The following is a 23,270-nucleotide window of genomic DNA, read 5'->3' as shown; positions in this document are numbered from 1 at the left end:
GTGATAGAAAACAACTTTAATGAACTGAAAAAGTTCTGCAGCAGTAAAATCTCAAAGGAGGTATGTTTCTCTATCCCACCAGTGTCAAAAAACTTTGTTAAAAAATGTCTCAGTGAACTTGATACCAAGAAAGCTACAGGACTTGATCAGATTGGTCCACGACTCATTAAATCTTCTGCCTTTGCTATTGTAGATAGCATAACATTCATAATTAATTTAAGTATTGCAACCTCATCTGTCCCCAAAATATGGAAAACTGCAAAAGTAACTCCTATTCACAAATCTGGTTCTAAGGATGATGCTGATAACTACCGACCAATTTCAATACTACCAAACTTGTCAAAATTGATTGAAAAACATGTCCATGACTCATTCATGTCATATTTAACCAAACACTTGCTGTTACACCCTAATCAATCAGGCTTTAGACAGAACCATTCCTGTGAGACTGCCTTGATCTCCCTAACTGATAAATGGCTTGAAGCACTTGACCAAGGTAGAATAATAGGAACTGTATTTGTAGATTTCAGGAAAGCTTTTGACATGGTGGATCATGAAATCCTTTTGAAGAAACTGAAAATCTACCAGTGTGATGAAAGAACAATTAGATGGTTTACTTCATACTTAAATGAGAGAACACAACATGTTTACATAAATAATGTTCTGTCTGAACCTGAAACAATTAGATATGGAGTACCACAAGGCTCAATTCTAGGTCCACTACTATTCATTTTATTTATTAATGACCTACCACTTTTACTAAGAGACTCAATATCATCTACAGATCTCTATGCAGATGACACAACATTGTCAGACATCCAAAACACAAAGCATGAGCTCGAAATTTCTTTACAGAATGCACTAAACAAACTGGAAAACTGGTGCACATGTAATGGCATGGTGGTAAATACTGGTAAAACTAAAATATTACTTATCTCAACACGGCAAAGAAGGACAAATCTTGATAGTGATGAACTATGTCTGACATGGAAGGATACAAATCTGCAAATAGTCTGTCATGATAGGCTACTTGGTGTTCTGGTAGATAATAACCTATCATGGACTGAACATATCAAACATACCAGTAAAAAAGTCAATTCAAGTTTATGGCTTCTCAGTAGGATAAGACATTTTCTCCCTGAAAGGCACAGGAAACTATTTTATAACAGTTACATACAACCCTATTTGGACTACTGTAGTACAGTATGGGGTAATTCAAATGATAAAAACATAGCAAAGCTGGCACATCTTCAAAAAAGAGCATTTGGGCTAATATCAATCCAGAAAGAAAGCAAGGAAAGTTTAGCTGGTAGGTTAAAAATATTACCTATTAAAGACCGAATCTGTTTGAGAAAAGCCAAATTAATGTACAGGATATCTCAGAATAGTGCTCCTGAATATTTACAATCACTATTCCAGTATAGGCTACCTGGTAATACTCCCCACCTGCGATCCATGTCTACCAAACAGTATAAAATTCCCAAACCAAATAAGGAGTTATTTAAAAAAAGTTTCCAATACTCTGGAACTCTGCTCTGGAATAGTATTCCAGCTGAGATTAGAAATGCCCACTCTATTTCCTTCTTCCAAACCCAATATATCCAGTGGCTTCAGAGATGCAGCTTAAATAAATAAATTCCTTTGTATGAGGGCCTCAAGGTAGATTAGTTTTTAGCTAATTGTGTTACCCTCTTTAAATAAGGTCATTATTATTATTATTATTATTATTATTATAACCGGTTAACAGTTTAAAAAAATGAAAAGTTTTCCAAGTTCAGATTGAGACAGAATAATGATTACAGTTCAAAGCTCATGTCGTGTACACATTTATTCATCATCATAGGGCTAGTATGGTTGCTTACAATTTACCTGTCATACATGTACTATATAATAATACAATAATACAGTCCTTTCTTGTGTGACCTATTTAAGAATCAATGCTGATATTTCAAGATTGACTGTCATAACTTCGTGCCTAACCATGGTTCGTGTATCATTTTTCTCGTGACTTAAACACACTTGTTTTGAGATCCTGATAACATTAACTGGGTCAATACCTTTCGTTAAGAGTGACAGTAAGTACTGATTAAGAAATATTCAACAAAATAAAATTTAAATACATACTACAATCCAAATGAAAAAAAGCACAATAAAAATGCCAGGTTTAACTAATGTCATTTTTGCCAAGGCATATTTTTTGTCGCAGCAAAGGCAACACAAACTCTTGGTTTCCAAAAACATGCACTTCTCATACCATGTTACGAAAAAGGAACAAAATTGACAACTATACTGAATGAAATTTTTCATTGAAATTGTTAAATATAAAGGAAAAAAGTCTTTGTTATTTAATAACATTGGAAATAATAAAACGAATAAAATTTCACCATATGTGTAAATGTGATAATTTTTGCATGAATTTTACATCAAACAGTTGCAAGAAAACAGACGGGTTCTTTAATGTGAAACCACTTTTCCTCAGATTCATTCTATTTTGATACTACCCAGATAGCAGGCCAGTCTAAACTGAAAATAAGCATTGCCAGATATCATTAAAAAAACAACCCCAAAAAACAATCTGCGATGTATCAATGTGACTGATGGATGTTATATGATTAAAAAATGTTAGAGGAGAGGGATTCTGTTAAACTTGCACCGGACTGTCGTTAAGGGATGAACCGTGCAAGGCAGGTTGAGGATAACACAACAATCATCATTTGTGGACTTTACGCCTATTCGCAAACGTTACTGAAGACATATAGACTTTCTTTTTTGTCTATACTCTTTTCCTAACTAATAATCCACATGAATTTAGCCAATTTGTGGCAAAAATTTTAACTGCAGATCCTGGTAAGTAGCAAATTTAAATGTACATTTTTCACACTTTTCTGTAATTATGGCATGTAATATAAAAATTGATCTTTTTATGCTAAGATTACCCTTTCTTGCCATTTATATTAGTAATAATTATGCTTATACCTCTTTGGGCATTGGCATGTGTGAACCTACATCAAAGTAGTTCAGATTCACATTTAATACAATTTCCCTTTGATCGGGTACTCAGGTAACATATCATTAGTAGCCTGGAATGCTGTATTATCGTGGTATTTAATGTTCTTATTGGTATATATTAAAACTGTTTTGCTACTGCTGTTTACTAATTTGTAAAGTTTCAGTGACTTTCTCTTTTCTATTGCGATATAAAAGCTTTGTCAATCGAAGAACGTAAATATAAATAAAACAGTATATTATGGTGGCTGACCCAGATTACAGTACCATGGTGGAACAACTCTATATTATCGCTGTAATTGCCTAACATAGGTATGGTAGCATGCAGGTATTATAATAAAACATAAATTGCAATTTACCTATGGGAAAAAATGTCCATGCTTGTACTAGAAGAATATTTACACAATAAATCAAATCAAACACACCAATGTAATTAAAGTGGAATAACAACATTACAAATTAAAAACAACTATTATTTAACTTAATATGAATCTTAAATGCAATGTGTGCAAAGAAATATAATATATAAACACTATTATTATGACTGAAATATTACTGATTTCAAGTAAGTTTAACTGTTATTATATTCTTATTTACAAATGAGAAGTATCATCGTAAGCAAAATTGGTCAATTTTGGTCCATCCTGGCTACCATGGAATGAAAATGCATTCTTAACCTTGTAAAGACATTTATGTCAGATTAGTATATGACCTATAATCATCAAACATCTGATGATACACTGAATACAATGCTGTCGGGCATTTCTGCGCACATAAGGTTTCCGTTTTGAATACTGAAGCAAAACGCATACCAAATTTGATTGACTGATGAAAATAAAGTACTGTAATGCTTACCATTTGAATCATGCAACTGTCACCAGAATATTCTGTTCAAAATAATATTAATTTTGGATATACCAGATACCACCCCCGTATTTGCAAGACTCGTGATATGTTGGCCTATTCTGCGTACAGCTTTGAAGTGATGTATGTTTATCCATCCAGCTATAGAAATGAAATACATTACTTTGGACTGTTTCTGTCAGCTGTTCAGTTGAGTAATTAGGTCAGGTTTATAGCTAGTTGTACAAACTCAACATAACATTGCCAATAAATGGCAAGAGATATTAAACAAACCAAACCAATATTGTTATTTTTTAAAAAAAATTCAACAGTTTATACAAAATTAGCTATTATGTAGAAGAGAAACAACAACAAATAGGATATAATGTGTTAACGTTTTGTTTATGGGAAAAAATACTAAAGAATTTAAAAACAGACTACATGCTGGGGAATTTCTTGAGAATCATGTTCTAGCGGCAAGTTGACGTTGGGTATCAGACAAATTTGTATGTATGGGACAACTTCTTGCAAAATTGGAAACTTGGATTAAGATGCAGAATTTTTTTTTAAGTATTCATTTCCATACTTTAAATAATGTATTTATTTGTATGACTCTAAAAGGTACATAGTAAATAGCATTTTCTGGGTTACAGGTTCAAGAAGGTCATGGAGTGGGTCTTCATGTTGACATTTAGAAATCACATTTTCATAGGCATTTCGAGTCGAAATGTGGTATATTTTTTGTACACTTTATGAATATCACTTTTCTTAGTTAAAGTATGATCATTCTTTCTTGATACAAAATGGAATTTTGACCGAACATAACACGAGATCCAATGTTTACAGAAATTACCTATCATTGCGCAGAACTACCTGATGTTCAGAAAACTGGCCGACATAAGGGTATATTTTGTTATCAAAGCCAATGCAGGTATAGCAAGTTCGACTGTTTTATACATGATTATCAACGTAATTGCATGCACTTTACAAAAAAGTGATATTCATTCTTTTCCATTCTAAACTATATAAAAAATGTTAATATTTTAGAGGAAATTGTGCTATAAGATATTTGCATCCTTACTGGCAACAGCTTTACATCTGTAAACATCCACTAGACGGTGCATGTAAAATAATTAATCGGAAAATCCCATTTGCTCCGATAATACAACGCTGGAGCATGCTGATGGGTACCCGGTAGATATCAGTGGTGCCTGACGCGAGCTTGATGTTGAGGGAAAAAAACAATAATCTGAAGTAAAAAAAATCACAGTCACTGTGACAAAAATGCCTTAGATTACTCCCATGACCCATTCTGACATAGGATCCTCTCTATCATAATATATAAGAGAAGGTATGTAACTTCCAACTACTTTGTTCCACCCATGACCCTTGATTTCCTTCTGCTATTTCCGTCTTTAAAGGCACATGACCATACTATATAGCTTGTTTTACTCCTGAGATATTTTTCTATTCATCAAGCCATCATTGACTCTTCTGCATTGTACCAAACTAAAGTTACGGGCTCCAAAGTTCATGCAGATGTGAAAACCGCTACATGTATCATGTTTGCAACTCTACAATGCATCCCTTCTTGAATCACAGAACAGTGGTAGATTCAAAAGTAAGTTTTTACTTATAATTAACTTGATTCAACATTGATTCTGTTCCATGCAAGAATTAGACATTGTCTTCTTCACTGCACATACATCATATACATGCAACTCTATTTTCAAAATAGGTAAACTATGTGGTACACACGTCAATGCCTAAATATGAATGGCTCAGTGGGTTATACTTATTATCATATGCCTATTTTTTCCCCGTTAACTTTACATTGTCAGAATCGTGCAGTATTACCTGATACTGAACCCACGCGCCAATACACATATAGCATTCACGTGCATAAAGGAACTACTTTCTACTGTAAACAAACAATGGACGCAGACGCCAGCCCTTTTGATTTGTAAACAAATCATGTACACTCGCGTAAGAGGCGCTTTACGTTGTGGTTGTTTAAATTTGTTTCTGAATGAACTAAAACATGTTTCGTGGACTGCCACATACCAACTGCTTTGGCACATTCTGCACTGATACAATGTTTCGGATTTAGGCTAGCTACAGTATACAACAGATGTAAGAAAAGGTCCTTACAAATAACATACAAGTGACAAGTCATATACTGTCTTCTTTAGCTGATGATAAGAATGGCAAAAAAAATATACTTAGTGTTACATCCTGAATTTCCTCAAAATGTACTTTCTTAGTTCTGCAGATCCGAATTACATGAGCCATGTCATAGGTTCTTAATCTTGATTACACATTTCGAAATTGTACTGTAAGTTCGATAAGTGCAATTACATCCTCCTTACTGTACTCAAAATGAAATAAGCATTAAATTCCATAGCATCTTTTTGATAATTGCATTTGAAACACTTCATATTTATCCCAGATTATGATTTCAAACATTCAATGACAGAAACAGAAACACATCTGCAGATGTCAACACGCTTCTCCCTAGCTTCTTCAATCTGATGTACTTCATGTGGAATTGTCACATACAAATCCAGTCCATAATCACGAAATTTCGTAGAATTGAAAAAAATACCAAAATCTATTCATTCCAGATCAAATGGAAAAGTTGTTGCAATGCACATTCATTCACAATATGACTCCAAATTTCAACTAGACTCGCAATTTTCTTTTGAAACTTATGTCGAGTGCGTGACTAAGTTCACATTTATCTGGGAGGAGTTATGTGCATAGTAATAATGTTGTTGTGTAATGATAAATATGCGTCTGTGTATTTAATTTAGAATATGGCATACATTCATTTATGCTGTTTCTTGTAGCATATTTTGTTTATATAATTAAGCCTTAGGTAGAATAAGAAAATGAACATATAATAAAAAAGTTACTGCATTTGTATGGGAAAATATGAACTCGTTTTGTCAGATGGATATACTGCACTCACAAGGTCGTGCAGTATTCCATCCAAAAAACGAGTTCATATTTTCCTATACAAATGCAGTAACTTATAATTATCACACGAGTTCGGACTTGTCTCAGCAGCGGTCTCTCTAAACACCCCAAGACTCTCCAAGAACACCCCAATATTACATATATTGGCACCAAAGCTCTCAAAAACGTACTAAGAAGTGAAAACAAAGCAAAAACACATACGGACATTGTTACCATCAATGATTAATAGTATTGATTGATGTCCCTATTTCCAATAACCTACAGAAACTAACTCTTATGCATCAGATCTCTTTAATTTTATAATATTATTAAACAATTTCCTTATTTAATGGCTATGCACCATACTTCTCTCATTTATTTTGTTATAAACTGTTTATATACAAATTTTAATTTTAAATCGTGCATCAACATTTTTGACAGAGACGTTTAGAATACATGACCAAAGAGTGTTACAAGCTCCACGCGAGTGATTTCCCTTGATTTTATGTAGCCATGAAGGAAAGTTGCTCTGTAATTCCTTTCGATTTTACATCAATGTCGTGCTTGATATATCAGATGTAATTTATCTAAACTGTCTGATTATATAGGACATTTAATGATTGGTACAGTCACATAGACAATTAATTATCAACAATAACTCACAAACCACGAAGTCGTTTAATTCTCAGTAAGAATTACTCTGTCTCAATAGCAAATCCAGAAGACACGCCAAATATATTACCCAAATTACAGACTGATTAAAAGAAGAAAAACGATGAAACACACATAACTGGTTTATTTAGAAGTTATTAATGTTTTCGCAAGCAAAGTAATAGAATATACAAGGTAGATTTTCATCGTTTTAAATTTATTTAATATAGCAAGTTTCTAGCTGAAATCAGAAAGAATATATATGAGCTATCGAATTTACATTTATTTTTACCAAAATAACTTTCCAATGTTTCCATAAAGAAAATATAAAATTAACTTTTAGTAAATCAAGCCATTATCAATACTATAAAAAACAATGCATATTTATTGACTATTGAGTTCTCTAGCAAATTGTGCTTTCTTCGCATTATATTTACAAAACAAATTGCATAAAGAGTTATTGATGAGTAAAACGATAGCACAACGTATCAAAGAGTTATTGATGAGTAAAACGATGGTATAATGTATCAATGAGTTGTCGGAAACAGTATAAACTATCATCCGATATGTATTGATCCTGTCCTTCTGTATACAGACGCTTCTAACAGAACTTACAAGAGCTTTGAGGAACATATTGCTACAGAGCTAGATAGAAGTGTTGAGTCCGTGGAAGTAAAAGTGCTTGAGATGATTGAATTTGGAAGTGATGATGAGAAGAGTATAACCAAGCCAATATAGCCTGTATTCCCCTCGGTTACACGCTATCTTTGCACGACACATCTGAAAGATAATGTCAGGCACTTCCTTCAAAATAAAATATGTGTGGAAAAGAGTGAACATGATATAATAAAGACCCAAATATTTGATACCGGTGTCATCACAGACACAAATACTACAATAGATTTTGAATGTTGATCGGAACTTTTGGAAACAGTGATCAAAGAACAGCATCCGACATTTGCACTATACTTTATAAATAACTTGAAACCTAGACTACATAAATATTTTTTTCAAAAAGATAGCTGCAAAAATACTGAACGCATGAATTTGACTAATGACAATGCATCCATCAATAACATTCTACAACTTTTCGTTTGACTGGAAACCACAACACGCGCAAGAACTAATACACAAACTTTTCAGCATGACACAGCACCATTTCATTGTTGACAGAAGCGCTCTTTACGACAGCGTGAATTATCAGTTAACGAAAAAAAAAACCCCACATTTTTCACATACATGACAGCGTCTGGAGGTGCAAATCCGAAAAGCAAACCACGGAGATTTTCGCAAACATCCTCAAGGACATTACACGTATATAGAAATCAAAGTACATGAAACCACTAAATGGAAAATACACCGTAATTAATAAAGCTATTATTATATACTACTAATTATTAAATATATGTTGTGTTTTGGAAAGTTAAATGATATTAAGAATTTACATGTATCTGTAATCGTAGTATTGATTTACTGTATAGAATATTTTGCTACCAACTTCATGCTCATTAATAATTAATTTAGAAATAATTTTGGAAACTACAGAACATGATATATTGGCATTTAAAGTCAAACATTTAATCTTTCGCAACTACTTCAAACAATGTTGGAGTCAGCCTGAAATATCGAAATTAGTAAGATGTTTTTACTAATCGTTAATTGATTCAATATTTAATTATTTGCATTATGTTCTAAAAATAAAGAAATTCTATAACTGTATGGAGTTGGTAATCTTTAAGGGAAAAAATAATTATATATATACTATTATATCTAAAATGTATGAACATACAAGCAACATCTATGCTACTTGGTGTGTTCAATTCAGAAATAGATAAATAAATAAATATTTAAGAGAGGAAGACTGACAGAATAAAAAAGGATAATGAATCATTACACTAACCTGTATCGCAAATGCGATGTTGTCATTTACTGCATATATTACAAGACAAAATAAGCTAACGAGGCCTGACATGATTATGATATTGTACACAAGGATAAAACGCTATAGTAACAATTAACACATTTCAGTTCATATTGTACCAAAATATATCCGATCGAAATGTCACAATATGAACTGTAATTACTATAAATTAATCCACAATTTACACACGTGTGGCTCTTTTGTACAAATTTTAAGCATGTGGTGCATTTAATTTTCAAACCTTTTTATTTTCATTCAAATTATCGTGCATTGATTAACTTAATAAAAGTGACTTTAGTTATAATTAACTGTTTGCATCTCTTTTTAATTTATTGCAGACATCAATGAATAACCATGTGATTAGTGGAAATAACCATTAGCAGTGTGCTAATTATTGTTTCTAAAACAAATCGGATTTTTTAAATGCAAATTTCTAGTGTGCAGTAAATGTAATTTCTTTTCATTCAGATTAGCGTGCATTCATTAAGTTAATAAATGTGACTTTAATTTTAATTTACTGTTGACATCTTTTTTGGCGACTTAGAGATGTGTTGGTATCTTCGTTAATTGTAGACGTCAATGAATAATGGCGTGATTAGTGGAAATTAATATTAGTGCTAATTATTATTTTCAATATGCATGAATTGGAGGCGAATTATCCCTTGAATGGAGTGTAAGTGTCTTGGGGTCGAAATGTCTAGGGAATTTTCTTGGGGTCGAAATGTCTTGCTCCCATGTGGTATTGCTACTTATTTAAAAATGTTGATAAATATTCACATTACTGCACCCGAACACTCTTCGTCGAAACGAGAGTTGTTTCCCTTGGCAAATCTTCGATTTTTTTTTTGCTACTTTTTCTGTTAAATAAACAATCGCTAAATATTCGTATGTTTGTTTGTGTTGTTGTTGAAATTTAAAGTAGGTAAATTATTGAGTCTTGATGTGTTTTTTGACAGTATTGGGGTGTCCTAGGGTGTCTTGGGGTGTTTAGTGAGACCCGTCTCAGCAGTAAAAATTCGCGAAAATCGCACGTTTCTGAGCCCGTAACTTTAGTTTGGTACAACGCAGAAGAGTCAATGATGGCTTGATGAATATGAAAATATCTAAGGAGTAAAACAAGCTATATAGTATGGTCGTGTGCCTTTAAAGACGGAAATAGCAGAAGGAAATCGAGGGTCATGGGTGGAACGAAGTATTTTGGAAGTTACGTACCTTTTCTCTTATATATTGATAGAGAGGGTCCCATGCCAGAACGGGTCATAGGGGTAATCTAATGTATGTCTGTCACTCTGTATGATTTATTTTCCCCTTCAGATTAGTGTTGGTATTTTTTTTGTTGCTTTTTTTTTTTGTTTCCTTTCTTAACATCAAGCTCGCGTCGAGCACCTGTAGAATATTTCCCAAAATGTTGACATCTCTAATCTTAACCAGATGAAAATTCAAGCCGGATCTTTATGCCGATTAGTAATATAATTAGTACACATACTTCGTGAACGTGTTACATGGTTATGACACATTAGCTATCGGCGTGTGACCTTAATGAGAAACCGGTCTTGTCAAAACGTCAAACACCTGACATCGCCCTCACGAAATCTGACCATGGGGAAAACTACGATATATTCCGATTGCCGGAACCATACGAATAATAAACCAAACGCAGCAATGTATCTTGATAAGTGGCATTAACTGAAACGCAGACAATATTTCAGTAAGTCAATTAGATTTTATTTTATTTTTTAATTTTACTCAGCCTGTGAAATAAAATTATAGTAAACATTTGAAAGCAATAACTCTCCATGTCTCATCAGAAAATTTCACGCATGAACGGGTTTTGTTGTATTCTCTCTGATAAGAGAGTAGCAAAATTACTTTAACCAATAATTATTTCACAGGTCAACCTGTCTCCTTCCAGCCTTGGAAATTATATATAAATTTCTTTATATGGTCAGTTAAGTCATACAAGACACTAGACAGTGATTGATTATTACTATGTGAATATACCCTCAATATGAAATTCTATTTGGCCGATGCATTAACTCCTTATTTTTAAGACCCAATAATTGTCTTAAAGTTTGCCAATTCTCATATGTGCCCATGAAATCAAACTACATGAATCAGATAATAATAATAATAATAATAATAATAATAATAACAATAATAATAATAATGATAATGATACCAGCTTTTGTTTTAAAACAACGTGTACATTAGCCTACAATTCTGACATGTTTGAAGACACAGGATACTAAAGAGAAAGAAGGCAGTGATAATCTTTTTCCTGTACTTACTGCTACTTTAAACCAAACAGGAATTAATTAAGCTGCATCAAAGTGAACATAAACAATAATGGGGTCTGTTGGTTCGGCGAGTTGTGATTCCTACACCCAGTATATTAACATAAAATCTGTATGCGTTTCACATATATTGCATGCTGGTTGGATGCATAAATAAAGAAAGAGAGAGTGAGAGATTAATGCAAATAAATGTATCTGTTTTTGTATCAGAGAACCCGCTTCAGGGAAACAATCCTTTAAAATCTGTGTTTCTGTGTATGTATGAAGAGTGACACACAGAAGGAAATTATAAATAAACATAAATTCTATATGGATATTTTATCTGCATGCTCTGGTGTGTGTATTTATATGAAGAGAGATAGAGGCAGAAAAACAAAAAAGACGCCAATAAGGAAAATACTTTATTTTAAGAAATAAGTGAAAGTCTGTTCTTTCATGCTTTGTGCATTTGGGTGAAAATATGATTTGATATTTATGTTTGTGTATTTGCGTGATTGTGCAAATACAGAGGAAGGTAGACAAAGAGCAAAGAAAAATATCATCAAAATAAGTACATGTATTTATCCGTGTTCACTGATGGTTTGATGAACATGTGATTGGATGTGTGTGACTGTGTGTTTGTGTATGTGTTTACAGAGACAGGGCCAGATAGCAAGACAAACACAAAACACATATCTTATTATCTTTCTGCCCAGGTGGTCAGGTTAAAATGATATTTCAAATTTGCCAGTATATATATATATATATATATATATATATATATATATATATATATATATATATATATATATATATATATATATATATATATGTATGTAATAAACTGACTACGAATAGTGCAAAACTAGTATCTATCTAGCCTAAGCGCTTTCGACTCTTAATGAGTCTTTTTCAAAGGCAAATACAGAACATAGACAAGACAAACAAATAAAATAGAAAAACCGTTTTCTTTGCAAAAGTTTAGATGACTATGACTTGTTACGGATGCTGGAAGATATTTTATATTAACCTAGAAATCGATGAGCCATAGCGACATGTGTTATTTTATGTAAATCTATGTACGCGCAAATTATATCCCAGATATTTCATTATTATAGTTGTAGTTATAAAAGCTATTGGGTGACTAATAAGCAAATTTAGAAAATTATTGAAAAGAAAACATGTCGACTGCAAAAATATAAATTTATTTGTGAATAGCTGTCTTTTTCTAGTCTTTTTGGTTTAAACCGCATGGTTTCAATTTTCTAAGACGGCGTATCCGGTAAGATTCCTTTTCTTTCCTGGTTTTGGAACTCCGTTTGGGGTTGTGAGCAATTGCTACAAGTGTTATATCACTGAAAGTGTGACCATGGGAGGAGAAGTGTTCTGCGACTGGTCTTCTATATAGCTTTTTTGTCATCCAATCAGATCAATGAAGATTGATCCTTTTGTGTAGTTTTTCAGTTTCTCCGACATAGTGAATGCTACAGATCTAACATGTGATGAGATAAATTACATTCTCTATTTTGCACGCTTTGCTTGGACCATGTATGTTCAGTGTTTATCTGATCACTATGCTAGAAAATGTCCTTGTTTTTATCATATGTTGGCAAGGACATCCTGTCCTTTACCTCTAGGACATCCTGGTCAGGGCGAAGCTAATGCCAATCACTAACCAAGACCACACTAGTCAATTTGGCCCCTGTGGCGATAAAAGGTGCAAGACCTGCCAACATATGATAGAAACCAGGACATTTTCTACCACAGTGACTAGTCTTCCACACTCTGATAATACTACACCCTTTTTGACAGATGTGTTCACACATAGGAAATATTGAAAACTGCCAGAATGCAATGTACCAGTAGTATCACGATTTCTGGCCGTAACAAACGGATACATTGGTAACGCTTTAGTTTGTGTGAAATATCCATTTTATATCCATATCCACAATTTTGACTGGCAAGAAGATCCCTTTAATTTTTCATTTTTTGTTGTTGCTTTGTTTTCATTTATTTATTAATTTCATTACAAGTGACTGAAAAGAAACATTTTCACTGCATATTTCTCTCACTTACTGGAACAGTTTTAAGTATGTTCTAAGACTTCTAATTTCCGCATAATTATTGTTGTCCAAAACATTTTTTATTATTTCCTGTACAGATTGGTAATGGGGTCAGACAATGTGTTAGCACAACATTAAAGTCTTCTCCCTTGCAAGTATTACATATTGTTGCATCTACATATCATCAACATAGATTCTAAATATTACATATATTTATATATATTTCAATGTTGTGGAGAGAGAGAGAGAGAGAGAGAGAGAGAGAATGGTCATGTTCCAGTCAATACACATATGTAAGTTTGTGTATATTAAGTTTAATAAAATAATTTAAATATGCTTGAAAAGAAGTATTGGTTTCCACTGTTCACAAATTATCATGAAATGTTTTTTGTCTGTCTGCTAAGACTGCAAAGTATTTTTCTAATATATAATATGCTTTAAAGAAGCTTTGAAGGCCATTTAATGTAAGAATGTCTCTTTTCATCGTGCATGTGTATATGCAGTACTTGCTATGAAGAAAATTACAATATTAAGGATTTTTATTCAATTGCTCTCAGAATTAACAAAAAAAAGTAGGCCGTTGGAGTAAGGATTATTTTTTTCACATATTAACTCCATTGAGACACATCAGACCATAATCTATTAATCTTATTTCATTCCCAAAATAAATGCACTATTGTTTCTTTTGAGCCATTGCAAAATGTACTTTTATCAGTATCATTAGCATGTGTTTATACTACAAAAAGTATTCATCAGTAGGAATTTATGTGCAACGTGATATTAAGACTATTGTACTTTTTATATTTTGTTACTTGAATATTTCAGAATGTATCTGGATAATAATCACTAGTAAAGTCAAAATTATGTTGCCATAATTTTCACAGGTTTGTGAAACATTCAAGCTTAAAAGTAATTTGTAATAATCTTTGCAACCTTTATCACTGTGAATAATAATTCTTAATTTGTTACGGACTATAAGTCTGGGATTTGTGCCTTTATTCAGTTCTATGTTTATTCTCCTACATAATGTTTGTATAGTCTGTGTGAGAGACTGGAAGGCATGATACAACAATGATGTTTTAAATTTCTTTAAAGCTTTCAGAGGGAAGAAAAAATTCCCTTGCTTATTGCTAGTATAAATATTATTATCTTCAATCCATTTCTTGTACACGATGGGCACTTTGTTTACTCTTTTTAGAGTGTTCGACCACAAGTTCATGGTCATAACATCTTCTCCTGCTTGAATTATATTTCGTTGTATTAAATGTCCCTAAGCCAGTAAAACATCACAAAAAACATCAGTTTCATCATATTTGGTTATTTTTCTGAATATGTATCTCTTAGTATGACAATTATTTTGATCTTGCATATTTCTTATTCAAACACGGAAACAATATCCTTTGAATTGTACCAAGTCTATGAATCCAAGCTATTTTTAGCACTAATATAACTGTTTTAATATTGATCATTGCTAACCTTCCTTTTTAGATGCTATGAAACATAATCACCCTTTTAATTCCATCTACTTTTGGCTTTCATATAAATGTGAAACATATTTCATTCCATTCATTAGTTAATGTTTGAGGAGAGTTTGGTAAGGAAATGAACAAATGGTTTACTTTTGAAGTCACTAGGGTCGTCAAAACTGTTATTTTACCAGTTGGTGTTAGGTTTTGTTTCCACAAAAAGTACTTTATCACATGTGTTTTATTTTCAAAATTTATCTGTTTCGTCTTATTTAGGATGGCTGAAAACTGTATACCAAATACAGCAAATTCAGTAACCCATTGCAGTTTTAACTAATGGAAGATTCCTGCACTGTATTTCTTACTTTCTATCCAGACTGCTTTTGTTATAGTAATATTGAATTTCAGAGTTGAGATCCTTGCACATAAAACTAATGGAAGATTTCAGAGATTCGAAAGAACCATCAAGACTCAATGTATCCGCAAACTGTGAGAGTAAATATCATGTTTTCTTTAGTGCAATACCTTTAATATTCTTATTTTCAATAGTATCGATGCATTAAAACAGATATGGAGATAGTCGGTCGCCCAGTCTACATCCTCTGAAAATATCTACAAAAATTGTGAAATAAAGCCGTTCTGAAACACTCCTGAAGAGTTATTACAAAATACATTTTTACATACCGTCTAAAATTATAAAAGGCTAGGACATAATGCAAGAATTTCTATGAGATGGAATCAGAAGCTTTATCAAAATCAAAATAATAAAATACTGGGAAGATGTAATTCTTTAGTGACATGCATCCTATCAAAATTAATTCTTGTATTTTCAATAATATATCTTCCATTAACAAAACCATTTTGGTCATAAGATATTATATCATTCAGTACCGACTTTATTTTATTAGCAATACATTATGATGTTCGTGTGTAGCGACATTTATTAATGGCATAGTTTTACAGATGTTGTTTTTTTATTGATCTTACTTAGGTATGCAAGTTATAATTCCCTGTTGCAAAAAACTGTTGGATAAGATCTAATGCCATATCCTTTGTTATTTGCTCTTACTAGAAATTCCTCAATATCATTGCAGAAGATTTTTCAAATATTCTGCCGCGAAACCAACCGATCCAGGACTTGTGTTATTTTTTATATTTAGTAGACAATCTAAAGTGTATTTCGGGTAATTTTCAGCCAAAGTACTATTGTCTAATGACTGTATTTCATTCATAAGTTCTTGTTCTTGTTTGGTTTAACATTTATTTTTATATGAAGCATATGAAATAGTTTTGCCACTGATTTCCATCAAAAGACTATCTAGAAATATCGAGTCAGATATAATTAGTTTTATATTCGTGACAATTTTAATTGGCAGAAGGCCAGATTTTTATATCCGCTAATCGTTGTAATAATTACATATTAGAAATCCTTTTTCTCCATATTTTCCACGAGAACCATTTGCTCATGTTTTGAAATTCTTCTCAAGTTTCTAATTATCTATATAGGAAACATTTCACTTTTTTAAATGAAAAACTGTTAACATAAGTTCATAGATTATGAGGCAAAAATTTATTCAATGTTGATATTGGTACTGGATAACCGATACCACCATGTATATTTCATGCTCAAGGGAATGTAATGATCTAACGAATCTGGAGATGTATCTACAGGAAAATATATTTTTAAAAAAAGGTGTTTCTGGTATGAGAGACTATATCACGGTAGGAATTTCCAATCGTATTAATTGTTTCACATTCCGCTGAGAAGCATTTCTTAGGATATTCTCTAAACTCATCGATATGGTTTTGCAAAGATTCATTTTACTGATACTCACTAAAAATTTCATTCGAAAGAGTAATGTGTATCATACGTCGACAATGAGGACTAGTTTTATTAGTTTCACCAAACGAGCGTGGATCTATAGTTGTCATATTTTATACCATGACATTTTGCTCATGATTTTGAATAATCCTTGATGTTCATTTTAATGTTAGCAAAGTCCGTCAACGAATCATATTTTACAAAGTCATTGCGATCGATGATTTGATTAAGAAATACATAATTAAAGCACTCAGTCGTGAAGCTGAATGCATGCTTCTTTCAACCGGTTGTGCATTATGTTGCTGTGGATAATCAAATCGTAGTCGTACATATACATTCTCAAATTCAGATAATATCTTGAATGAAGGTGTTGCTATTTCATAGCTTTGACTGGCAGGGAGTGGATTTTGTGAAACTGCGCTCTAAAACAACGACATATAATCGTGAAATAATTTGCTAGAGTACCTGCAATTCTGTCGTGTCCTATTAGGTAAGTTATTTCCTTCTGTTCTATACGCACGACGTTGTAAATTAGTCACTTCTTTGAAATTGATTTCCACAGAAAACACATTTCCAAAGATGAAGAATGAGGTAAAATAAATCCTACGTCGTGTTAAATACATTTTTGTCATGTTTACCCATAACTATCAAAAGCCCTTTTCATCCTCTCTTAATCTCTTTCTTCAGCTGTTCTGACTAATGCTTCTGCACCTGCCTAAATAGCCAGGTCCTAGGACTTGGAGCTTTGAGGTCTTAGACACCGAAATTTGAACTTAGTCTCTTTTATTATCGAACAATAGAAGATAATGGGAATTTAAACTGATTGAATGAAATTGCTGTTCACCCTCCTGCAAATGCATTCTGAAAAAGGAAGGTGATAACTATATTGGTAACACAGGTGAACAATTTCAATGTTGTGGAATGCCTTTTGCAGTAGATCATATATAATCAACAGTTTATATTCTGAATCCACATCACACGTTTCCATCTTTTTTTTGGATGATAAACTTCAAAACACTCGCTGCTTGGAACAAACTGATTAATTTCTGAAACAAGTCTTGTTCCACATAATGGCAATAAAATATTATATTGGGAGGATCTGCAAACATGTTGAAAACACGCTTTCACAAAATGTACGATAAACCAGCAATGTTACAGATACAAAGAAATTCAAAATTGTATTACCTTATCAATTCTTCTTGAATTATTCATATTTCAGGTCATCATAGTATTATCACATGCAAAAATAAAACTCAAACGAATCTAAAAGAATAGCATATCTCTTATTTTGATGATGTACTTCAAAATAAAACATAAATATAACAGATATCACAAATACATACAAATATACATCATTTGTTTTTATTCACTATATTCCTTTTATTTATTTTTTATTATATATGCATTCACCTTTAAAACAATGAAGATAAGTATAGTGTATACATTCATACATAAATAAATCATTTTTGGGCCCCGGTTGGCTATGTGGTCTAAAGCACTCGCTTTTGCCGATCGGGACCATCTCACCTCTGTCCGCGTGAGTTCGAGTCTTGGGCTCGGTCAGCGGCGTTAAATGAAAAGCTTCAATAGCTTCCATTGGGTTGTTGTTTCTTCCTGAGGTTTTCCCGCGTTCTTCTTCTGCCCGTTATACTAGCAGCCATGCACAGACTATCTTAAACCCACAACAACAGATCATTAAACTAGAAATTTATAGAACTGAAAAACTTCACAATCACTTTCATGGCTGTATATTCAATCTATAATGAAAACAGCAACAACACAAAAAAAAGATTATATTCCACAAACGTTTGAATATTTACTTTGTATTTACTTTTACTTTACTTTTCAATAAAATAATGACGGTAGCATGTTTGTTTTATAAGTCAGAACAATGAGATCTGGTCTTTTCCATAACTATCTGTGCTAACCTTGAAAGATATTTTAGTAAAAGGTCTGCAGAATAAACGCCATCTATGTGTTTTCTTATAATGAGGTCGCTATGAATGCAACACTATATCTAAGAATGATTTAATTCTGTTACGATTTCTCTCTCTCTGTCTCTGTCTCTCAACATTTCATGAAGACACACTGTATACTATACAGCCGATTTCTCGAAAGAGAAAGAAAACAAGTAATACAGAAATGATAATCATTTAAAAAATAATACGATTATGCATTTCAAATGTTTAATTGAGTATTCTTTGAAGCGAACTTTCACTGCTCGGGGCATTCTTGAGCTGTACATTAAGTGTCACATTCTCCATCGTCACTAGGGAAAGGAATATTCCATTTTGACAGAAGTAAGGTTCAGGTTGAAATGCAAACATATTGTTCATTTGCCAAAATCTAGTCTAGTAATATACTTCCAGGAATTATCTTCCCTAGTTTCAGTAAACTGAAATAATTTCGTGGATGCTAGCATAATAGCATGGCCCTCTGTTGTACTGAAGTCTACGTTTACTGTAACAGAGGCAAACATATCGACGTCTATTTTTATTGGATTGTCTCTAGCACCACCAGAACAGAGGCAAACATATTGGATACGGTTAGAAAAATCGAAAAGATTTATTTAAACTATAATCTCCCGACAATGCCTTTGATGTGACAAACCCAGCTATGACTCGACTGGGTTTTGTCCTTGAAATAAATTTTCTCAGTGAAATGAGGTAATTATTGTCTCAATTATCTGTGTTCGCCACTCTGCACTGTTGAATCAATAATTAGCATTAGTGCTTTTAAATATTTTAGAATGTCCATAGATCTCTGTAGGATTGACTCTCACATTGCTTGGTAGTAGATATATATTTGTTATATCATCGCACTTCTGGGCTGACTGCAATTTTAATGTACTGTGATCTTCCGAGTCATACCAAAGACTTATACAAATTGTACTAACAGCTGCCTCGCTAGTCGCTCAGCATTTGGATGTTAGTGTTAGGACTAGTAGGCCAGATGTCAGGATAATGTGTCTGGGTGGGACATGATGTTTCATGTCTGCGGCATATTGCCCCATTGTTGACATCGTAGTGATATAAATAATATGTTAAAGCTACGTTAAAAATGAAAATCACAAGAAATGTGCTCGTATCATCTTTGATAAACTGTTGTGTAGTTATTTGAGCAAAGTTAGTATCTTGGCCATAGTTTAGGAAAGTTTCAATCATAGCTCTATATAAACTGTTATAACTGGTTTATTTTGCAACATAACTTCTATGACAGATAACTGAGCTTGCGAAAAAAAATCACGTGTCTGATGTTTTTATTGTCAACTAAATTTATATCATCTACTTTTTCACCTTCAGTTTGATATATAAAGCTATGAACGATTCAGTTCTAAAGAGTTCAATGACGTCTGTCCACTGATTCTAAATCTAATAAGACTGTCTTAAGACAGTTCTGAATGTGTTTAATTTTCTAGATATATCTGATACCACTACCTTTGTTGAATTAAGATCTAAAGGCACAGTTGACTGGCAATAAACCTTATAACCGTTTGCTAAGTTTAATAGGAGACATAATTATAAATCACTAATTATTTCCTAGTTCTTTGACCGCCCCTTTGATTTGTTTGCTGATTTTCACGAGTTTGTCTGCCTTCAAGTTTTTTTTATGGCGTCGTCCTTCTTCTTCTGCTTCCTTTTCCTTTATGTTGCATTACAAACGTGCGTAGTGGTTTAAGATTCATATTATTTTGATCAAGTTTCAATTCAGTATTTAGCTTGTTCAACTGCATTTGTACTACATCATCAAATTTTATTGATGCTTCGTGCGATGGTGGACCACGTTCATCAGTCTGATTTAAATGTGTGTCTATCGATGCTATCAAAGAATGAATATATTTCAATCCATCTACTTGACTGCTTGGTGGTAACATTTTCTAAAACAATGAATTCAATTTTGAATAATGAAGAGATTGCTTAAAATGAAGTAGCAGTGACACTGGTGAAATCAAGAATGACTTTTGACTTAATATACAATTCAATTATAATATTTTCTTTTTATTTTACTGGTAAATATATTAATATACCAAAGTTTTAACTCTTCCATCTTGAGAGTAGATTTGTAATCTTTTCAAAAGAGGTTGTTCTGATCCTTTTACAATGTTTTCCTTGCAAATGGTGGCCTGCACTCAGAATGCATTACTGACTAAATTATCCTTTTGGCCATTCATCTCTCTGAAAGAGTCATAATCTGAAGCTAGTCCAACTTTGCAAAGTCCATTACATTAAAGTGGTAATTTTAAGTGTACTTTGAAGTTATACACTTGAAAGTAATGGTTACTGTCATTTTTTATGTACACATATAGATCCATTTTGCTTATGCAGGGTTAAGAGTGGCGTCGTTTATGCGCTTTGTTGCTATACGACTTTTATATGATGCTGGAAGGCCTTCCCACTTAACAAAATATTTTCGCTTTGTTTTCAATTTTGTCTGATCTAATATTTCTTTGAACATCCACCGCTTCTAAAATCTGGTGAACCTATTTCTTCAGTATTTAATTAGGAATGAGAACCATGTAATCACGTTGCAAGGGACATGCGTGGCCAAGTGATCTAAGGTGACCGACTTTACCGATCAGACATCATACTTCTGCCGCGTGCGTTTGAGTCTCGGGGTATGTCAATGTTTGTATATGAGAAAGCTTGTTATTAGCTTCCCGTGGGTTGGTAGTTCTTTCCGAGATTTTTCCAGGTTCGTCCTCAACCAGATATACTGGCCGCCATGTATAGTCTATCATGTAATAAAAAATGGCGCTAAGCGTACAAGCCACAACTGCTGAAACAATTTAACTCCTTGATTTACAGCCAATATAATTCGACTTTCAAAACCGGTCCATTAGCTCTTGAAATTCACCCTTCCGTACAAATCTATCATTATGGCAATATAATCCGTAGGCAGTTTTGTTTACCTAGTCTGACCGTTGTTTAATGCTTGAAAGTCGTCAGTCAGTCTAGGTATTGGCTTGCTCGGTCAGTTATTCACCTAGTATAACCTATAATTATGTCGTTTGATGTCATACGATTTCGAAAGAGCATTTTAGTGCTCATATGTGCAGTGGTCAGCAATATTAGACCGATAACCTGAAGTATAAGATCCCCGAATCTGAATGCAGTTTAATATTTTTCGGTGTGTCCGTTTCAGCGCATTAACTAGAAACCGTTTGGAATCTAGCGAAATTGAACCACTAGGTAAGCTGATCGTTTGGTATCAAAATATTAATTTATGTATTCGTTGAAAATGTAATACCTCCTGTAATATTCCTCTTTCGCTTTTTATTCCCATATATAGTTATTCTTTTAGATTTAGCTCATTAGTTCCACATGTTAATTCGTGAATAAGATAAACGTTATACAGATATAAATGGTTCTCTGCTGTCTGAGTCTATGTAAGTTTATTCACAGGTTTATCTACCCTTTCTCATCCCTCATTGGGTATTTACATGTATTTCGTGTGTATTGATTTCACACAATTTTTCTAGTGCTCAATCTATACATCTGAATACACTGACAAATTAAAACTAGTTAGAGGTTTACATCAAGGTTTGCGCGGCGATATTCTTAGATGAACACAGTCGAATTATATAAATTACAATTTTATTTTTAAGTTCATGAACATATTATGCCCTACCAATAGCTGAAAAATGTGAAAGTATGGGAAAATACTAATTAAACAATTTAATTTGTGTTAGGTTATGTCACAGGAAAAGGGATTAGATTATTATATCGGCATATCTTTAAATCAGATATATGGAGATTAAGTAAATTTAGAATTGAATCATAAAATATCGAGCATTTCGAATTAAAATACAATCAGGTTTCTTTAGTGTACTTAAATTGTAGCCACGGAATAACACCTAATATTACGGTGCATGCGGAACATAGTTCTCTATTTAGTCCTTTCAGACAAAAGACATCAGGTAAGTAATGAATGTTCTTCAGTAATTAAACTCATAAAAAGTACCAAGTATCTTTAAAGTAGCATGGTTTCAGCCAAAAAAACTCTTTATATACAATGTTACACAATCAACAAAGTTTTGATATTCTATGAGAAGGCAAAATGCTTTGAGAAAAGGGCTGTACTCATTTGAACAGTTTTTTAACGGGTTTCTCCGTTAGATTACTATTTAGTGTATGTTGAGAGCTCCGATTTTCTTCCAGTTTCTTGCACAGTAATTATATAACATAATTTGAAAAAAATATAATTAAGTGAAACTGAGACTAATATTCTGTTCCAGACTTTCTGAGCTTTCAGAGCTGACAAAAATTT

The 23,270-nt window shown here is 32.8% G+C and overlaps 1 protein-coding gene across 2 annotated transcripts in view; it reads right to left on the bottom strand.

Moving 5' to 3' along the window:
• LOC149795823 (E3 ubiquitin-protein ligase RNF14-like) overlaps positions 1 to 10,996 on the bottom strand; it is a 73,502-nt gene extending 62,506 nt beyond the window's left edge. The window contains exon 1 of one of the 2 annotated variants that reach the window (XM_089965721.1): positions 10,866 to 10,996. The gene's annotated coding sequence lies outside the window, so the exon portion shown is untranslated. The remainder of the gene's footprint in view (positions 1 to 10,865) is intronic. The other variant, XM_089965722.1, reaches the window with a different exon arrangement.
• Between the last annotated feature and the right edge of the window lie 12,274 nt (positions 10,997 to 23,270).

The sequence above is a fragment of the Sinohyriopsis cumingii genome, chromosome 7, assembly GCF_028554795.1.
Source record: "Sinohyriopsis cumingii isolate HCF-2022 chromosome 7, ASM2855479v2, whole genome shotgun sequence".
Taxonomy (NCBI): domain Eukaryota; kingdom Metazoa; phylum Mollusca; class Bivalvia; order Unionida; family Unionidae; genus Sinohyriopsis; species Sinohyriopsis cumingii.
Note: the sequence above shows the minus strand (reverse complement) of the source record. Positions and strands in the feature narration are given on the sequence as shown.